Source organism: Sus scrofa, chromosome 10 (assembly GCF_054392235.1).
Source record: "Sus scrofa isolate SSC_HxYL_T2T_F1_AM1 chromosome 10, Sscrofa_HxYL_maternal_Yorkshire_Landrace_v2.0, whole genome shotgun sequence".
Lineage (NCBI taxonomy): Eukaryota > Metazoa > Chordata > Mammalia > Artiodactyla > Suidae > Sus > Sus scrofa.
Window position 1 is genome coordinate 62,079,661 of NC_139392.1, and position 12,133 is coordinate 62,091,793.

The 12,133-nt window shown below is 34.6% G+C and overlaps 1 protein-coding gene across 2 annotated transcripts in view; it reads left to right on the forward strand.

Annotated features, from left to right (window-relative positions):
• Nucleotides 1–12,133, forward strand: part of LOC110255677 (uncharacterized) — a 1,749,062-nt gene that overhangs the window by 779,137 nt on the left and 957,792 nt on the right. Inside the window, exon 10 of one of the 2 annotated variants that reach the window (XR_014817781.1) lies at nt 7,663–7,773. The exons of the other annotated variant lie outside the window; for it this stretch is intronic. The gene's annotated coding sequence lies outside the window, so the exon portion shown is untranslated. The remainder of the gene's footprint in view (nt 1–7,662; nt 7,774–12,133) is intronic. 2 annotated transcript variants of the gene reach the window in all.

Here is a 12,133-nt window from a genome sequence, read left to right on the forward strand (position 1 = left end):
ATGAAAAAAAAGAGCATCTTAGCAAAGACATATATCAAAGAAGAAAGCAGAAATTACGGAACTTAAAATACACTAACAAATTTTAAAAACAAATAAATAAACAAACAAACAAAACAGAGCTTTAGAGACCTCCAGAGCAACAAAAGATCAAATATTCATGTCATCAGAGTCTGAGAGGAGAGAGGAAAGAGAGTGAAGCTAAAAAGAACATTGAAAGAAAGAATGGCTAAAAACTTCCTGAATTTGGCAAAGACAAAAATCTGTGCATTTAAGAATCTTAGCGAATCCCAAAGAGAATAAACCCAAAGAAATCCATTCCAAGAGACATCATAATTACATTTATGGAAACTAAATACAAAGAAAAAGCTTGAAAGTAGTTAAGGAGAGACAATATATTGCTTATGCGGCAACACCAATTCAAATAACTATGGATTTTTCATCTGAAACCATGGTGGCCAGAAATAATTTAGACAGTGTTTTTAAGCTCTACAAGAAATAAAATTCAATTGTGAATCCTTTATCTACTGAAACAATCTTTGAAAAATGAAGAAGAATTAAAGACGTTCTTAGGCAAAGGAAAATAAAAGGAATCTATCACTAGCAGAACTGTTCTTAAAAATTGACTGAAGAGTTCTTCAGTCAAATGGGGAATGATGAGAAAAATAATCTTGTAGCATCAAGTAAGAAGAATGAACATTAGAAAGAAGAAGGGATATTTCCATATATGACAGACTATTATTGTTCCTCATAATTTTTTGTAGATTACATTTTATGATTAAGACCATAGCAGAAACATCATCTGATAACCAAAACAATAGTACTTAAAAGTGTAGAAGATAAAAGGACCTAAATGGAAGTTTTTTTCCCATTTCACTTGAAGTGCTAAACTGTTGCTACCAGTATACTGCATATACTAGTATACTGCATATACAGTATACTGCATGGCAGAGGGGAGAGTTAAAGTAAGAAGAAAGAAAGAAAAAAGAAAAACTGGGAAAATGTAACCAAAGGAAACAAACAGGAGAAAAATAATAAAAAGAATAGATTTAATCACTAACATAGTATAATTACCTTAAATGCAAATGGCCCAAATACATCAATAAAAAGAGGCTGACAGAGTGAATGGACACACATGAGCTCTAACTTAGCAGTAATAGACAAGGCAGGATTCAGAATTGAACTCTTTATGGACACACGCTTTTCTAGTCTTTAGCTTTTTCTATCTTTTACCCAGTGTATAGCTGTCTTTTTATATTACTAAAGAAGCCTCCGAAATACTCTTCAAAGACTCATTCATCTTTCTTAGACCGTATTTTTTAATTAATTAATTAATTTTTAATATAATGATTTTTATTTTTTTACATTATAGCTGGTTTACAGTGTTCTGTCAATTTTCTACTATACAGCATGGTGACTCAGTTACACATACATATATATAGTTCTTCTTTCTCACATTATTACACTCCATCATAAGTGACCAGACATAGTTCCCAGTGCTACACAGCAGGATCTCATTGCTAATCCATTCCAAAGGCAATAGTCTGCATCTCTCAATCCCAAACAGCCCATCCATCCCAATTTCTCCCCCTCCCCCTTGGCAACCAAAAGTCTATGCTCCAAGTCCATGATTTTCTTTTCTGTGGAAAGGTTCATTTGTGCCATATATTAGATTCCAGAAAGAAGTGATATCATATGGTATTTGTCTTTCTCTTTCTGACTTATTTCACTCAGTATGAGAGTCTCTAGTTCCATCCATGTTGGTGCAAATGGCATTATTTTGTTCTTTTTATGGCTGAGCAGTATTCCATTGTGTATATATAGCCCATTTTCCTAATCCAATCATCTGTCAATGGACATTTGGGTTGTTTCCATGTCTTGGCTCTTGTGAATAGTGCTACAATGAACATGCAGGTGCATGTGTCTTTTTCAAGGAAAGTTTTGTCTGGATATATGCCCAAGAGTGGGATTGCTGGTTCATATGGTAGCAAAAATAAACCAGTGGGACCTAATCAAACTGACAAGGTTTTGCACAGCAAAGGAAACCAAAAAGAAAACAAAAAGACAACTTAAAGAATGGGAGAAAATAGTTTCAAATGATGCAGCTGACAAGGGCTTAATCTCTAGAATATACGAGCAACTTATACAACTAAACAGCAAAAAAGCCAACAACCCAATGGAAAAATGGGCAGAAGACCTGAATAGACATTTTTCCAAGGAAGATATACAGATGGTCAACAAGAACATGAAAAAATGCTCAACATCACTGATTATTAGAGAAATACAAATCAAAACTCCTATGAGATACCACCTCACACCAGTCAGAATGGCTGTCATTAATAAGTCCACAAATAATAAATGCTGGAGGGGGTGTGGAGAAAAGGGAACCCTCCTGCAGTGTTGGTGGGAATGCAAGCTGGTATAACCACTATGGAGAACAGTATGGAGGTACCTTAGAAAACTAGATCATATAGTTATTGTGAATAAAATAAACAAGGGGTTCTCTATATAGAGAACTATGCACTCTGCAAACAATGGCAGTTTTCTCTCTTCCTTCCCATTTGAATATTTTATTTGTTTTTCTTGCCTGATTGCTAAGGCTAGAACTTCCAATGGTATGTTAAATATAAATGGTAAGAGTGGGAATCTTTGTCTGTTTCCTTTATTTGGAAGGAAAGCTTTTAGCCTTTCACCATTGATTATTATGTTGGTGATTGTCTGTTGTAAATAGCTGTTTTTATCTTGTGTTATATTCCTCTGTACAGACTTTGGTTAGTTTTTATCATGAATGGATATTGAATTTTATCAAATGCTTTTTCTCCATCTACTGATATAGTCATGTGTGTTTTGTCATTCCTTTTGTTGATGTGGTGTGTCACATTGATTGATTTCCCTATGTTGAATCATCCTTGTGACCCTGGAATGAACCCAGATTGATCATGGTGTATGATCCTTTTAATGTAGTGTTGGATTCAGCTTTCTGCTATTTTGTGGAGTATTTTTGCATCTACAATTATCAAAGTATGTTGGCCCTTAATTTTCTTTTTTTGTAGTATCTTTGGTTTTGGTATCAGGGTGATGGTAGCTTCATAGAATGAATGTGGCAGTGTTTCCTCACCTTCAATATTTTGGAATAGTTTTACAAGAATAATTATAAACATAGGAACCTATATTCAATATCTGGTAATAACCTATTTTGAAAAATAATCTGAAAATATATATATATATATATATATATATATATATATATATATATATATATAAAACAAAAATCTATAGAGGGAATAGTAAGCCTGGAAAAAAAGAGTTTTGATATGTAATCTACTAGATAAATATTATTTTAACTGCATTTATATCTAGATATAATAACCTCTCATAGCTAGGGTGCTTGCCTCTGAAAAATAAATTCCCCTGATATCTGCAATGGATGGATATCAAGTGCCATTTCCTTTTTAGAATGTGGCACAGTAATGACATAAACAAATCTCAGAAGAGTATTTCTTATTTTTATTCACCTAAAATAGAAGTCAGCTCTATCATATACAGAAAGGCAGCATGGCTTTCTGGCTGGCCCCAAAGGAAATATGCAGAGTGGCAGAAATGGAAATATGTATATCTTGCTGTATTACAGGCTGCATCAGTGGCATATGTTTGCATATATTTGTTTCAGTGATACATCAGTCTGCAATTTTCTTATGCAGATTCAATAAATAACAATGTCCATTGTGTTTAAAATGCAAAGAGAAGTTCTGGAAGACAAAGATAAGATGAAGAGAGAGACTAAAGAAGGCTAATCAGAAGGAGGCAAATTTCAGACAAATTTATCCAGAAAGGAAGTAAGTTAGAAAATATCTCCAGAGAGCATAATTAATTTAAGCACCTAGAGAGCAAGACCTCATTCCCTGGAGGTAATGATATGTGATTACAGTGGAGAAGGGGCCAGATGTCCTGACCCCTCTCCTGGTCCCTGATTAGATGATTTCTCCATCAGAGCAAAGCCCTTCAGTGTGATCCAACTGATATTGTAACCAGATCCATGAAAAACAGATTCTTTTTGAGGTCTCCCTGGATTCAGAGTTATGAGGATATAGGAATATTCTCTAGGGACTTCAAAAGCAATGAAATATGGAAAGAGAACACTAAACTTGAAACAATAAAAATTAGTTGTAGCAAAAAAAGAGACAGAGAGAGAGAAAACTCTCTTAGTTTTAGAAGACAGCTATTTATTTATAATAAGAATAATAAGCCACAGTACAATAAGAATCCATAATTCTGTAAATAAGATATTCTTAGCTGTTTGCTTTGTCCTTTGGTCATCTGTTTCCACAATTTTTCAGACTAGACAGATTGAGATAAAAAATGTAATCCCTAAATAGTGGGCAGTATGGAAAGTCTGTTCCTCTTAATTGGTCATGCTATCATGCTATTTATGACTATATTTTACAGGTTATATTTTATCATTTTGACCTAAAAGAGACTACTATGCACAGCTCTTGCTAGCTACTTGAAGAAAAGACTAGGAAAGTAATACTAATACTTTTACAACTATATTGAGAGATAATTATGATTGCTTTCTGGAACTTTACAGCTTTCCACTTCTACTACTATGTTCAAAACATGCTCAACATCACTAATTGTTAGAGAAATGCAAATCAAATCTCCCATAAGGTACCACCTCATACCAGTCAGAATGGCCATTATTAATAAGTCTAAAAATAACAAGTGTTGGAGAGAGTGTGGAGAACTCTACACTGTGAGAATACAACTTGGTAAAACCACTGTGGAAAACAGTATGGAGGTTCCTCAGAAAACTAATAGAACTACCACATGATCCAGCAATCCCAACTCCTGGCTGTATATCCAGACAAAACTTCCATTCAAAAATCTACATGCATACCTATGTTCATTGCAGCACTATTCACAATAGCCAAGACATGGAAACAACCTAAATGTCCATAAACAGATGAATGTGTTCCCAAAGGGAAGGTTCTTGTCTCCATGCAGAAAGAATTCAGAACTAAGATGGAAACTGAGGAAGAAAAGTGAGGATTTATTTGAGAAATACGCCTCTTAAAGAGGTGCAGGCAGAGAGGCAAGCAGCTGCCCTGAGCTACGCTGGCACACAGATTATAAGGGGCATCCAATTGCATGGGGAGATTATTCACTGGGAAGGAGGAGTTTGGGGGCTTGGGGGTCCTTAATTTTCATTCCAATTCCACCTTCCTGAAGGGAGAAGAGATTTTGTCCATGTTTAGCTTTGATTGGTAGTCTCTTGGTGTTGGTGCATGATGGGTACTTCTTATCCACATAGCTAATAATGAGGGCATGAAAAGTATCAGGTTACTTTTGGATGCTGGAGATTCAAGTCCTTTTCTACCTTTCTTTCTCTGGTTTCCTGTCAGTCTAGTGGTTTGTGCTTTTCTTTGCCCATGGACCCTATGTTTGCTTGATGCGTGGTTTCTTGCCATCCGGCCCCATGCCCCACTTCTCTGCTCATACCTAACTATCTGCCTGCTGTAACAAATAGATTAAGAAGATGTGGTACATACATCCAATTTTCCCATTAATTTAAAGAAAGCTTAAATATCATATAGCAGATTATATAGTTCATCACCGGAATTCCATCTTCCTCTGGAGAATCTGAGCTGCTAGAAGTGTTGCTTCTGACAGACTTAGCTGAATTATTTTGAAACTGTCTGTTTAAAAGACTGCTTTTCTTTCCAAGGACGCAGACCCTCTAGAGAGAAGTGGATAAGAACGGAATGGCCACAGTGTGGATTTAAAGGCTAAACCTCTGGGCTTGAGGAAGGAAAATTATGAACAGAATCAGGCAAGCTCTTTGTTAAACCTGCATCACCAGTCTTGAGCCTAAGACCTTCCTCAGCATACTCTGTGGATGTGAATCTTCATCCTTTTCCTGAGACCTGAACAAATGGTGTCAGGCATGGTCTGGGTAGGGAAACTCTAAAATGGAATTGTGTGGATTTGTGTTGGAACACTTAGTGAAAGTGGTGATCACATTATGGGTGACTGGTGGCATTCTGCCTGAAAGCCTTTGTTATCCTGTAACAATGCACTTAAAACATTAATAAATCCACAAATAACAAGTGCTGGAGGGGGTGTGGACAAAAGGGAACCCTCCTGCACTGTTGGTGGGAATGTAAACTGGTACAGCCACTATGGAGAACAGTTTGGAGATACCTTAGAAATCTATACATCAAACTTCCATATGACCCCACAATCCCACTCTTGGGCATCTATCTGGACAAAACTCTACTTAAAAGAGACACATGCACCCACATGTTCATTGCAGCACTCTTCACAATAGCCAAGACATGGAAACAACCCAAATGTCCATCAACAGATGAATGGATTCGGAAGATGTGGTGTATATACACAATGGAATACTACTCAGCCATAAAAAAGAATGACATAATGCCATTTGCAGCAACATGGATGAAACTAGAGAATCTCATCCTGAGTGAAATGAGCCAGAAAGACAAAGACAAATACCATATGATATCACTTATAACTGGAATCTAATATCCAGCACAAATGAACCTCTCCTCAGAAAAGAAAATCATGGACTTGGAGAAAAGACTTGTGGCTGCCTGATGGGAGGGGAGGGAGTGGGAGGGATTGGGAGATTGGGCTTATCAGACACAACTTAGAATAGATTTACAAGGAGATCCTGCTGAATAGCATTGAGAACTATGTCTAGATACTCATGTTGCAACAGAAGAAAGGGTGGGGGAAAAAATGTAATTGTATACATGTAAGGATAACCTGACCCCCTTGCTGTACAGTGGGAAAATAAAAAAATTATAAAAACAAAAAACAAAAAAACACCAAAAAACCAAACTCTTAAAGTAGGAGATAATGAAAGGATTCTAGTACAGGAATGGACAGATTTTTTTTAAAACTAAAGTAAAAAGTAGTAATTCTACATATCATGGAATTTAGTGGCATTTACTGGGTAGAATTAAAATGTCACAGATACGGAAGGTGATTCCTTACCAACCAGAAGTGAAGCATTTGAACACTGGCCCTTAGAATATGAGGCACCATCAACAAGAAACTTAAAGCATGTCCCCCATCTTAGATCCAGAAATTTGGTGTTAAATTTGTTATTTATTTCTTTTCTAATTAGAGCTATACAAGTGATTTTGCTGAGTTCCCGATTTAACTTTTTCCATTCAAAAATAGGTTCTAAAATAGCATATACTTATTTGGAATCCCATATCCAAAAGTCAAATGGATGAGTGTTATTACTTTATTTTTAATACAACTCAATTTAATTTATGTCTAAAATCATGCATCTTTACTTTTAAGTGGTTTATGAAATTACCTTAATCATTCATGTTAGTTACAAAATTAAAAGAACACTTTTGGAAACAAAATATTCTGTTACTCAGAGAAATTACTCATAGTTTTTCCTTGAGTTTCAATTGTTTTATTACCCTACTATCACTTTTGTTACTGGAGGGACTAAATATGCCGAAAGCTCTTTTGGGGGGGAAAGGAAGGAAAACTACTCAAATTGGATTTTAAATTGAGATAGCTTCAATTTACTTCAGGTTTCCATTGAAAAGTAAATTGAGTTTCGTAAATGTAGGCCTTTTAAGAAATTTGTCAAAGCGGACAATTATTGCTCTTTCTTTCCAGAGGCAATATGAATTAGCAACTGTGGCCTTATTTAACACCACCTTCAACCAAGGACTTAACTGCCTCTTAAACAAGACCCCTGCCAAATCTTCATGTGGATTCTACACAAAAGTTATGAGTACAATTCTAATTCTTAGCTTTGAACATGAGATCTCTTCTTTTCACAACTTTTAAGGAGGTCGCTAATGGTTGCCTGAAATAAAGATGAAGTGAAGTTATTTCATCATATATGAAATTTTCATTTTAGTTTGTAATGTCGGGTTCATCTCATGTGCTTTCAATCTATGTTTATTTTGTATACAGATTAGGTAAGCCTAAGAAAAACTGAGCTATTTCTTGAATGAGGATAAACCTTTTCTCGCTGATGTTTTGTTTAGAAAAACATCATAAAAAAAAAAAAAAAAGGTGTGAAATGTTAACCTTGGGCAGTGGAAACTCTATTCCTGTTTTTACAGAGGAAAGCCCAAAGATATTGGCTTTACCAGTTCCTTGTACAAGTGGGACTTGTCAAAATATCAACTTTCCTTAAATGTTTAATGGAGAGGTAAATATAATAAACTTCTAGTTAAGATTTGATGAGCTCAGCATGGATCCTTGCTTTCCCACAGCAAAATTCCTTAACTAAATTTTACTATTTGTCAGCAATAGAGAGCAGAAATAAATACTTTTTGCCACCTAATTTAGTCTTCCCTCTATCAGTGCTATACATAGTGACTGAGAGTTATTGCTGAAATACTTAACTATACAGAGAACTAAATGGCTATTGAAAAGAAGGTATTATTTGAAAAGAAAATAAATATTTCATTTTCTTTCAAGAAATCAGCAGCGGGTTCCTTTCTAAAGTGGTATATTTTAAAATCCCAGCACAAGTTCAAAAACAATGAATAAGAAAAAGAAAGAAAAAAAAGAATGGCATGTTTCTAATAATATAAGGAAGAGGTTGGTAAGATTCGAAAAGGAATGGTCTATCCATGGAGGTTTTAGAGTCCTTGCCACTTTGAAGTCCTTAATAATTTAAGCCTTAAGATGAAGATACATGTATAGTATAAGAGGCTTGAACATTTGTGAAATAAATTCCTTACAAGTACTTAAATCACCTTTCATAATATTAATTTTGTAACCAATCTGAAGTAGCATATAAATCAGAACTGAAATTAGAGTAAGACAAAGATAAAACAACTTTATTACATGCATTACTGCTTTTAAATATACAATAAAATTGCTTACATTAACAAGCCTGTTGATTTGATTTCTATAGCTGAAATTCTTGTGCTTTTATTGATTAAGTTTTATATATTGATCTGGATGTTGGCTAATAGTGTTCTTGTTCGTTAAAGGAAGTTTAATTTAATTACTCCAGGAAAGTCTAAATTCTGTTCTCCAAGTTTATTACCATTCTCAATTACATGCTCTGCACAGCTGCCAGAGTGACCTTTATACAACACACAACTAATCATGTCACTCCCTAGCTAAAAGTCCTTCAAGAGCTCCCCATAGCCTTTCAAATAAAGTGCAAATTCCATAGCTTGGCCACATGATAGTTCACTATCTAACTCTTGATGGCTGCCCTTTGCTAGCTTCACAACCAGTAGGGGCATATAATGAAATTGTTCTGCCATGCTTGTTCTTTCAATTGCACTAAATCCTCCTCAGTCTTTCCTGGACTGTTCCTCTCCCGACATCATCTTTGTTTCTACTCTGTAGTCTTTTCTTAACTCCCCATCTCATCCTGATTCTGCTTTGGAATATTTGGAATTTTCAATATCCTCTCCTGCATTTTGCACTGTTCTCTATTTTGTCTTATATTTCCCTTTTGACCTTTTGTCATTGCTGACTATAGCAAGATAACGCCTTAGCCTGTTTCTGGCCTCCAGACCCTATCCTTGACATTCCCATGAACATAGCATTTTGATATTATCTCTTCAGCCTCATCTTTTAGCCTCCATTCCAGGATTCAAAGACACAGCAGAGCTTGGTACTCCTTGGATTTAGAATGCATCTTTTCAGTTTTATTTTGTAAAAAATGTTAATCTCAATATTTTGAAGATTTTTCCTCCTTTCATTGTACAGGGCAACTGGTATAATATCTACAATAATAACTTAAGGAGACATCCGTGTTAATCATTGTTTCAAAAATATTGATTAAGCATTTATATGACATATACTCTTTGTTGAGGATATTTCAGGGAACAAATTAATCAAATCCCAACCTGATGAAGCTTATATTACAACAATGTGTCAGATTTGTCATATCCTAAATTAAATGTGTATATTCTTTAGATGGCTTTAAGAAAATACATTGCAATATCAGATTGTACAGTCTGCTTGCCTTTATCTTATTCACCATTAATCTTCCTATAAGTGAACATAAGTCTCTAAAGCAGCATAGGTTATCTTAATTCCTCTGTATCAATATAGTTACAATTGTGATACAGATTTGGAATGAAGCTAAGTATGATTAGATCTCATAGAATGCCTTTACTGGTGATGCAACCCTAAGTATTAAAAAACTTGACATTCTAGGTCATAATTGGCAAGCACGAATGAAAAAATAAATGATATTTATTTATATAAAACCTATAAGTTGTGATTATAATAAGAAGGCTCAATGACAGCTTTTAAAAATCAGAAGTTTCACATGAAAAGTTGATACCTTTAGTTTAATCCTTTAAGGTGTCATCTTCCCTCATATGTAACATAATAATGGAAGGGACAGTATAAAAACAAGACAAAACAAAGCAAACTACATGCTCTTCCTTTTAGGATGCTTTCAGGATAATTTGGAAACTCTCTTTTCACAAGCCAAGTAGTTCATGTATATCTGAAAATTTTCCTTTAAATCAATATATTTGGGTTAAAGTATTTTTCTGTGAAGAAACACGTTACCGATAGTCATTATGTTGCCATAAATTAATGATGAATTAATATACATATATTTATAAAATGTTTTCCAATGTGAAAACCAGAAGGGAGTGTGGCCATTTAAATAATGAAGGTGTGAAAAAATAATTAGAGAGCTTAATTGTTCTGAATCATTCAGTAAATGCAGTCTCCCTGCAATGCTTAAATGAACATTACATAGCAAAAGCATGATGGCACGAAGAGCAAGTCAATACATAGTCCTCAAGCAAAAATGGGACCAAAGGCAAAGTAATATACAAGGAGGATTGATTTGGACAAACCTCAGTTCAAACCTATTAAATACTGCTTAAAAAATCTGAGCCTATTTGGTTAATTGATTATACCCAATGCATTGATTCATGCAGCAACTAGTTAACAACACTTAGCATTGTCAGAATCTGTCTAGTTTAAGCCCGTAATCTGGAAGAAGAAAAAAAAAAAAGCCCGTAAGATTGATCGAAATGACTTACTACAGTTGTGATGAGTATTATGCCAGAGGAATGTAAAATATTTCAATGGAGCCTAAGAGAGAAACTAGCAGTCAGTGCTCTGACTGCAGGATGTAATTAATATATGTATTATATCTACTTCATAGGGATTGTGTGAAGATTAAATGAAGTAATGTACATAATGCAGAGTATTATATTATCACTTAACAAATTTCCAAACATAGAACAGATAAATTATCAGGCACATGAGAATGGGATTTGGGTTTGCAAACCTGAAATTGTCAGTTAGTGACTAACACTTAAGATATGGGGGTGGGAAATTATTTGGTATAGAATTCGACAGTTTGCTAGAGACTTATGGTACCACCAGTAGAGTTCCATCACCTTTAACACAGGAGGCTTTTTATTATGGCTTCCAATGCTAGGCACATCTCAAAGTTAATATTTGTGGATAAATCATTTAAGTGGGAAATATGAGAATGCTGGATCCATGAAGGAAAAATTAAAAGGATAGAATGTATAAACATAATTATAAGTTATAGTAGCTTAGGTTTGATTATAAGAGGAAAAATTATCCTCAAATTCTCAGTGACTAAAATAATGAAGATTTCATCAGGCTTCATATTTATTAAGACTTGTCTAAAGCTCTGCTCTGTATCTTCTGTCTAGGACCTAAACTGAAGGGAGAAAATATCAGCTCTTGAAAATTATACCCAGAGGTGAAACATGGTACTTCCCTCATATTCCATACATAAAGCAATTCATATGGTCAAGCGTTTTGTTCTTTCAGATAGAATCTAAAATTCTCTCCTGGGTGTGTGGGGGGGAATAAGTAAAAATGATAATACTGTCTACTGTGAAATTATAAAATAGAATTTTCAGGTAACAAACTAAACAAAATGCAGCTTTTTTCGTGCAGTTTTTAGAATGTGCTTTAATAGTATTTCTTCCTAATTTTGTTGGTTAAATACTTCTTTTTGATTTTATAAGAGTTCAGAAAAAAATAAAACAAATCTCATGCCATTTGGGACACACAGAATACACACATTCCATATGGCACCACCATTACTGTTTGATGTTTATTGTATTTGGGGCATTACTGATTGACATGAGGCATACTG